This window comes from Mus pahari, chromosome 21, assembly GCF_900095145.1.
Source record: "Mus pahari chromosome 21, PAHARI_EIJ_v1.1, whole genome shotgun sequence".
Lineage (NCBI taxonomy): Eukaryota > Metazoa > Chordata > Mammalia > Rodentia > Muridae > Mus > Mus pahari.
Genome location: NC_034610.1, coordinates 34,014,403 through 34,023,542, shown reverse-complemented (window position 1 = coordinate 34,023,542; position 9,140 = coordinate 34,014,403).

The window sequence follows — 9,140 nt, the reverse complement described above, 5'->3', positions numbered from 1 at the left end:
CTCTTGAGTCGCCTGTTTCACCCTTTTGACTGGTAGGATTATGGGCAAGTACCACCATAGTAAACTTAGATTCATCCTCCTCCTCCTCCTCATCATCATCATCATCAATCATCATTATCATCATCATCATCATCAGTCATCATCATCATCATCACCAATCATCAATCATCATCATCATCATCAATCATCATCATCATCATCATCACCAATCATCAATCATCATCATCATCATTATCAATCATCATCATCATCATCTATTTTGGCTGATATGATGTCATTATTGTTTTTTATGTTAAGAATTAAACCTAGTGCCTTCTTCATATTAAGTAAAGGCTCTACTACTGATCTGTGCCCCAAGTTCGTTATTCTGCTTTCTTATCATTTTAAAAAGCACCCCAACCACATGCATTTAATAATTGGCAAAGGTCACCCCAAAAGCATAGCTTTGATTTTTTTTTTTATAGACTTTCTGAAGTTAAGTGCTGTCTGTTTAAAAGTACGAAACGGTTACTGAGGGATCTTAAATCAAAGAGCGAGAGCGGAGTTTCTGTGATAATGTTGAAGCCAGAAGTTATTTCCTTCCGCCCCAAATAACAAGAACGGAAACAATTCCTTTCCTGTCTCATGGCGAACCGGGAACATTTAAATGAAGAGGAAGGAGGAAATGTTTGTCAGTGTGTGAACCTACAGTGTAGCAATGGCTGCACAGTTATAGACTAATATAGCTTCAGTGACAGCACAGGAGTTATTGAATCCATGATGCCAATCAGCAAGAAAGCAGCCCTACCGCCCTGTATTTATCAGTCTTACAAACGTGACCCCACTGAACAACTAACTCGCAATGCTTTTTGCTCACCGCTGTTACTGTCTCTTTAATTGGCATGCTGGGGACAGGTAACCAAGCCTGTCCTATTTGGGCTTCTGTCATTAGGTTTTGCCCTTAAAATTCACTTCATGGTCAAAGGGACCTCGGAGTTCTAATCGGACCTGTCTATGAAGTGACCTAAAATTCCTTGCCTCAATGAAGATGTTTCTGAAGTCCAATGGCTTCAATTGCTAGACACACTGGCTGGCAGGCAGTATCTGTCCCATGGACACCTGCCTGTCACCCTCTGCCCAATGTCTCTCTTCCTGTGCGCCCACACTTCCTATTAGTTTACTGGACTTTCCACCTGCCCTGAACAACCTCACTCCTTCTGCTGCCAAAATTGAAATTAATCGCAGTGTCCTATCACAAAGTCTCCCTCAGTGAATCATAGATAAAGACTCTCTCTCAGTAATAAAAAGGTTGATGAGATAATGCATTCCATGACACCATAAAAGTGCCACGGACTGAGGGTACTCTGAGGTCACAGAAAATTTCTCCTCCAGGGTCGGCCGTTGAAGCCTCTGCCTGAGAGTCAGGTTTTCTGATTGAAAACTTTCAAGCTAGGAGTCACTGAGGTAGACTGTTTTTTTTGTTGTTGTTGTTGTTTTGTTTTGTCTTGTTTTTTTGCACGAGAGCAGTGATTTTAGGCCTTCCTAATTCCTCATGTTATGGTGACCCCAACCATAAAATTATTTTGTCACTTCTTCGTAACTGTAATTTTGCCACTGTTATGAATTTTAACATAAGTATCTGATATGCTGGATATCTGATATGTGACCCTTGTTAAAGGGCCATTTGAACCCCCGAAGAGGTCACTCCCCAGAGGGTTCAAAGCACTGCATCAGAGGCTTGTTGGAATGGACGTTAAAAGCTTTAGAAACAGGGTACAGACATGGGCCTGGCAGAGCCTCTGAGCTCAGGCCTACATGGCAGAGTGGAGAACCCTTCTTACAGGTTTCACAGGAAAGGGAAGAGCTATGATGTGGTTAATGTGTAGTCCATAGTACAGCCTAGCAGTCAGGCTGCCTCTGGACCACTACGGGGGGGTGGGGGGTAAGAATTTAGAGAAACCACTTGCTTTGGAATTGTGACAGTTCAACCAAACTGGAGGAGCTTTACAAGCGGAGTGGCCCTGGCTGGTGCTGAGAAGGGAGGTTGGGATGGACGTAGGTCCATCTGTTACACTTATTACACTGAGCCCGAGAAGCTCAGCCGTGGTACCCTCTGAACGCTTGGCTTTAGCTGCTTCTCAGAAACTTCCTGCACTTCATCCACTTACAGGTGTGATCTTGTTTTATATAGTTCTTTCAAGAAATATTTTCAACATGTTTCACTCACTGGTCAACAAAAGCCTATTTTTATGAGCGTTCTGTTTCATTGCTCAGCGTCTCCATCCTCAGACTTAAGTGGAGTAAAATCAGTTTTCTAGGGCTAAGGATTTCATTCAAGTTCTCCTTTTGTCATTGCTACAGGGAAATGGAATCAAATTATTTGATTTAGGATAAATTGTGAATTTCCTCTGGTTACAGTGAGGCCCACTCATATAGCCTTCCTTAGTTTTCACAGCAAACTTGTTTTCTGGGTCTGTAGGCACTGGCCCGGGGTTTTCCGTTCTTGTATCCCTGGACAAGTATTTAGACTGAGACACAGGTAGTAACAGAAACAGTTTGGGGGTTCTTGGAGCAACCTCTTTGATCTTGAGTTAGGTTCAGGTTACTATCCACTGGCTTCTTATTCTTCTGTCTCTTCCTTCTTTTGAGTCAAAAAAAAAAAATCTTTTTTTTCACAGTTGGTCCTGTTTCTCATCTGGTCTCCATAGCAATACAGAAGAGTTGCCTCTGGGTCTCATTAAGAAAAGCAATCAGCTTAAATTCAAGAATTTGCAGCCTAAGGAGGCCTATTTTTCTAGTTTGGGGGGGGGTGAGCACCCACAGAATGAAATAAGTTCAGAAAATCCAAGGAAAAGTCTTGTAGCCAACCCCTTCCTAGGGAAACTTTTCTGAATAAAACCAGAACTCAAAACCTCTTACATAAATATTTTCTTTGTTTTCCATTAGAAAAGATTCAGTGCTGTGCTGTGGATGATCTCCCCAGTCTACACCAATACAGCCAGTTTGTAGCGTTACTTGTGTAGGCCGCTGTGGAGGTTAGGGGTCAATCTCAAAAGTTCTTCAGGAGTGGCCCTCCTTCTCTTAGGATGCAGATTGTCTCCCTAGGACCTGGGGCTTGTCAATTAGATTAGACTAGTGGTCCAAGAGACCCAGGGGTTTATCACATCTGGATCCCCAAGGCTGGGATTACAGACTCTATGCTACCACATCCATCTCTTTACACTGCTGCTAGCAATCAGATCCAAGTCTTTATGCGTGGGTAGCAAGCCTCCACCCTGATTTGTACCATTATCAATCTTGACATCTCAATGTATGTCAAACAGCTTACCTATGGCAGAATTCGCTGCAGTGTTGGTACAAAGAGTGATCCTCCAGCTCAATTTACAAAAATCAAAATCTCTATGGGAGGCTATGGAGTTCTCTGTTTGAGTAACTACTCAGATATCTCTCCGTGCAAGCCAGAGTGTTGCTGTGGAAGAAGCCAAGGCCACCTGTGCTCTAGTGCCCCATCACCTTACAGCTCTCCCGTGGAATTTGTAAATCACAGACATATTCGTTGCTCAGAACATACAGCACGCCACTCACTCCAGGCAGACGTGATGTCAGTAGGTTACAGTTCAAACCCAGGAGATAAGGTAACAGAAACCTAAGAAGGATGAGAGGCTGTGGAGACAAGCTTCATTTGGGCATCTCCATACCAGATAGGTGATGGAGCAATCGTTTCAGCTGTTTCAAATCTTTGCAGGCGCTAAGCCTCCCTGTGATGAAGACTTACCTACATGCTATTAATTATAATATCAATATTGTTGAGAGTGGTAATATCAATATGATACATACATACATATATAGTACATACATACATAAATACATACATATCTAATCTGCATGAATTGGTTACTTTTCTGCTGTTGTGATAAGACATCAAGTCCTCAGCAGCTTGTAGAAGGAATGGCTTATGGTTCCAGAGGGAGAGGAGCCGTTCACCCTCCATAGGGAAGTCGGGGGGGGGGGCATGTAAGCAGAAAAACCTGAGAGTGCACACCTTGCACTCCAGGCAAGAAGCAGAGCACAGACTCCACAGGCTTGAAACGGCACAAGACTTCAAGCTCTCAAAACTGTCCCCAGTGACACACCTCCTCAGCAAGGCCATACCTCCTAAACTTCCCCAAGTTATTAAACCTTGCAATTATTCAAATGTGCCTTTACAAGTATGCTACTCAGGTGCAAGCAAGTCATTGACATATTTGTATGTTTTGTGGGTACTTAGTCAACTAGCCAGCACTGATTAATTTGACTTAGTAGTTTTCTTTCAAAATGTGAAGTCTAGAATAGTAACAGTGGAACTAAGGGTCTGAGATAATACAGTAATACAACCGACACGCCTGCAAAGAATGTGACATGTGTGTCCCTGAATCTGGACCATTGGAACAAGGTGCCCGAGGAGTTAGGCTTTGTCCAGGACTCTTACGCTGGGACAAGAAAAAGACTGAAGCCTTTCATCAAATCGGCAACTTACCAGAGCCCCTTGCAGGAGCAGAGACAATGCCAGTGACAGACAGGCGCACACTTTGAGTATAACTCCTTAACTCGGCATCTCTCTTGTCTGCTGCTTACATTTCACCCTCATGATAGAACTGTGAGGATGGAAATGAAGGAAGGTGCTGGATCTAAGTCCTTCCTCTCAGTGTGGCCTCATTGGAGAACCCCCATTTCCTGCATTTTAGCAATACATCTTCATTTAATTGGCCTATGAATGATAAACCTGGTTTCCTGGGGGGGCTGCCAGAGCCCCAGGTTCTAATCCTTAGCAGTTCCAGAACCATCTGACTTACAGGACAGTGACTAAGTCTGTCTGTTAGACTGTGCCTTACACACTTCAGATTTCTGTTTTTCAGTTCTTTAATCCTTTTGGTTTCAGAACGGTTTAATCTGTTCACTCAGAAGCCACCAGGTGAGCGTCCTGACAAGAGGAGTAGTAATGAAGTGCAAATACGACAGTTGCAGTACAGCAGAGCACACAATAATCAACAATTTTCAACATTCTTGTCATCCTCAGGTCATGTGGCCGGCTCTGGATGGGAAACAGCCCTGTCAAATTAAGTTGGGAAGTCAACCTTGTGATTATATCTAAGGACGGACATAACTTTCTTTTTGGTTATTTATTTTTCCTATCCATGGATATTGATGAGGATCTGGTGCTTGCTGAGGAAATTGTGTGTAGACAGAACCGCACTTTCTGACATTGGCTAAGAATTCTGCTTTGCAAAATGATTTTCTTTTCAATTTTGTCAGAACCTGTTGCTGTGGATTACATGTTTGTATGACAGCTCTTCTAACGTGTCTATTTGACTATGATCTACTTTGCAAAATGATTGTCATTTCAATTTTATCAAAACCTATTGCCATGAACTCGATGTTTACATGGTAGCTCTTCTAATGTGTGCACTTGACTATGGTCTGTCTCTCTAAATTATATTTTATGTATGAGAGAGGGAGAGACAGAGAGAGAGAGACAGAGACAGAGAGACAGAGACACGGAGACAGAGATACAGAGAGAGAGACAGAGAGACAGACAGTCAAACACATGCACAAACATATGCACATTTTCATATATGTACTCACAAGTGAGTAGCTGAGCCATATGGTAATTTTAGGTTAATATATAGGGAAACTGTCAACCAGGCACATTGTTTCATCTTACTAACACTGCATATATATTCCAACATTGCTACATTCTTCCCAACACTTGCTATTGTGGCAGTGTAGAATGATGAAAATTTCTCTTACATTATAAGAGATTGGAACTTTTACTAGACCAAAGTTAATCATGTACCTTGAGGTCGCTCATGACTTAAGACTGCTATCTTACAGTTTACTCAGCTTATTTATTTAACCTTCTTTTACAAGAGCCATGTAAAAAAACAACCTTCCTTGCCTTGTATTTCCCATGTTATCAGCTTTTACAACCTAATTTAATGCACATGTCCGATATCATTACATAGTCTTCCATGCCCTTGACCCAGAGGAATACAAGTGTGTTTGAGTAGCCATCTGTTGAAAAGAGTAAAAATGGAAGTTGAAAGTAATCTTCAACTAAAAATGAATATCCATTCTAGATTTTGCACCAACATTTGGATATTGCTTGATGATCAATGACGTTTCTGGGACCGTTTGTTATCTGGGTGGTCCATTGGAGTCAGTTGAAGCCAATGACTTAATCCCTTGTAAAACTCTGTTAAACACTTCTGTAAAGATTTCCTCATCCTTTTCCCATGTGATGCTTTCTGTGCTGTTCAATAAGTACAGGACCAAGATCTTTGTTAGGGATGATGCACTCAGACAGACAAAGGGACAAATGCACAAGACAGCCTTCGGGCAGGCAGACGCAGACTCTTACAACAGGTGGAAGATGAGGAACAGAAGACCTAGCTAAGTGAAGGGCAAATTCAACTCTAAACTTGAGCCTGGTTAAAGGACACCAAGGGGAAGCGCTTTAATTTCTTTCCTTAATGCAACACATTATTGGCGAATCAGAGTTTATTATTAATGCATTCAAACCAACTGCATTTTGGTGCCCTGTGTGAGGAATCTTTAATGCATTTAATTCACGCAGTTATTTTTGAGCATCTTCTACTTTGAATATTCCATTGGCTATTAAATCATTGTAAAAACATTCTCATTTCATCATTATGTCAGTGCAAATCATATCACCCTTGTGGCTTTATAGCAACTTAGAAATAAAGAAGTTAATATTCTTCAACATCATTCTCTCCTCTCCTTATCAATTTGCCCCCTCCCCCTTTCCTTTCTTCCTTCTGCCTTTCCTTCCTTTTCTTTTCTTTTTTCTTTGACTTTTCTTATTTTCTTGAATATATATATATATATATATATATATATGAATTTTGAAATTTTATTGCAAATAAATAGCCTACAGTTTTAACAGGCATTGGGAATTATGTGCAGGTTGAGATCAGAAATATTTTCACCCTAACAGCATTATGTCTTCTGATTCATGTATATGGGAGACATCTTCACTTTATCAATTAATTTGCTTAAGCTTTACAGTTTTTAGAATATATGTTTCATGGGTTTTAAATATTTATTGAAAATATTACATAGGCAATGTTTCTTAATATTTAGTTGCCATATTGTATATTACATTTAATGGGTTTAATTATATTTCATTCCCTAAAATCTTATTTTTGTGTGCTTAGTACTTCCATAGTCATTCTTACTTAAATAACAATGCAAAATGATACTGCAAATCTAAATATAAAATAAAAGTTATAAAACTCTTAGAAAGATAACATAGCAGGAGCCATAAATAACTTTCGGTTGGGCAATGACTCAAATACAGTATTAATAGGAAACAACGGTGAGGTGAACTTAACACCAAAATATTCTGCTCAATGGAAGGCACTGTAGAGAGAGAAAAGACACAGAGCTCAGAAAAACCATTGTCTGTTATCCAGAATATTCAAAGAACACATAAACAACTCAACAAGAGGGAATCAACAACTCAGTTTCTTAAAATGGGTCAAAGCACCGTCCGAAGAGATACTGAATAAAGAAATGAGCATAAGGAAAGAGGACCACAAGATAAGCCGCCGGAGGAGTGTAGACAGAAGCCATTAAGACACCACCACACACCCACATAAACAGCCCAGATTCACCACAGCAATCAGTGTGGAGTGTGGGGGGGCAAAAATGACCTCATTTGGTGGTTTCTTATGGAAACAAGGTATATTTTGTTATATATGTGAGAAATTTCACTACTTGGTAAAAACATAAATGAGTTGAGAACGCATGTTGAAAACCCACACAAGATAGGTAGCAATTTTATTTTTGAAATGCCAAAACTCAACAGCAACCAAGATGTTCTTTAATAAGCAAATGATAAGACCGAGATCGCGGGCCATCTGCACTATGCCGTAGTATTCATCATTGAAAAGAGACGCATGGTGGCGCACGCCTTTAATCCACCACAGGGCACGGCTGTTCGGGAAGGCACTTATCCCATGCTGTTGCTGAGCACATGTTGGGCCATAGGGAAGCCCAGGGACACCACTCCGGGGGTGAGGCTCAAGTCTGAGGCTCAAGACAGCTGGAGTTGGCTTGAGGGTCCCCTGCCTTGCAATGAGACCAAGGCCGTCTGGTTCTCAGGCTCTTGGTCACCCAGGCACCGCTGGGAGTCACTTAAGAGCTGAGAACAGAGTAGGAGTTGGGGCAGGCAGGCTGGATCTGTCCTGGGGCATGGGGGTGGAGGGGAAGGGAAGACCTCTATCTAGTCCTTCAGGGAGAGTCCTTCGGGCTCGTCAGCTGTGGTGGGTTTGAGCTTGGTTGCAGTCACCTCTGGAGTTCAGAGAGACCTTCTACAGGAGACTAGACTGCCGTGGCTCTATATGCGAAGGCCTTCTCCATGGCTCCCTAGATGATGAAAAGAGGCAGTCCGTGGTTTTAAGACCTTTATTGTCATGGCGGAAAGTGGGTGTGTAAAACCATACCCCAGCTCTCAGGGTGGGCCTGAGATTAAATACCTTTTGCAGGGAGGAGTGTCTGGGAAGGAAAGCTTATTGACTAAACCCTCCAGGCCTTTACATACCTCATTTAACATTTCTATCTTGAGCCTACGTGACCACAGGTCACATCCTCTACATGTGGACGGGCTTGGGGCGTTGCCCTGAAGTGACTGATGGCCACAAACCTATGCGGGGCTGCGGCTGGTGATAGGAGCTTGTTGCCCGGGATCCCGCAAAGCTCCTACCATCCCTTCAGGGTCTCCAGGACTTTTAGCCTTAGCCAAACCCGGACCATACTACCTTTCAGAGTTCCACAAGAGCAGTGATTCCTAACTGTGTGGGAGCCTCAATTGGTATTGATTACTGTTAAGATTTTATTTTAACATTTTCCTATCTCATGTTGTCACTCAGTGAACATCTGCAGACATCTCTAAACCTTCTAAGTGCAAGGATGAAATGACTACTCCAAAACACGGGTCTCCTCTGACCTGCATTGTTTATTTTCCCTGAGAAAGTTAGAGTTCTGACACCTGGGTGGGGTATTCACTTGATTGGTGACTAAATTCTACTTTAAAGTACTGTAAAAGTGACAATACGTGCACGTGCGCGCGCGCGCGCGTGCGTGTGTGCGTGCGTGCGTGC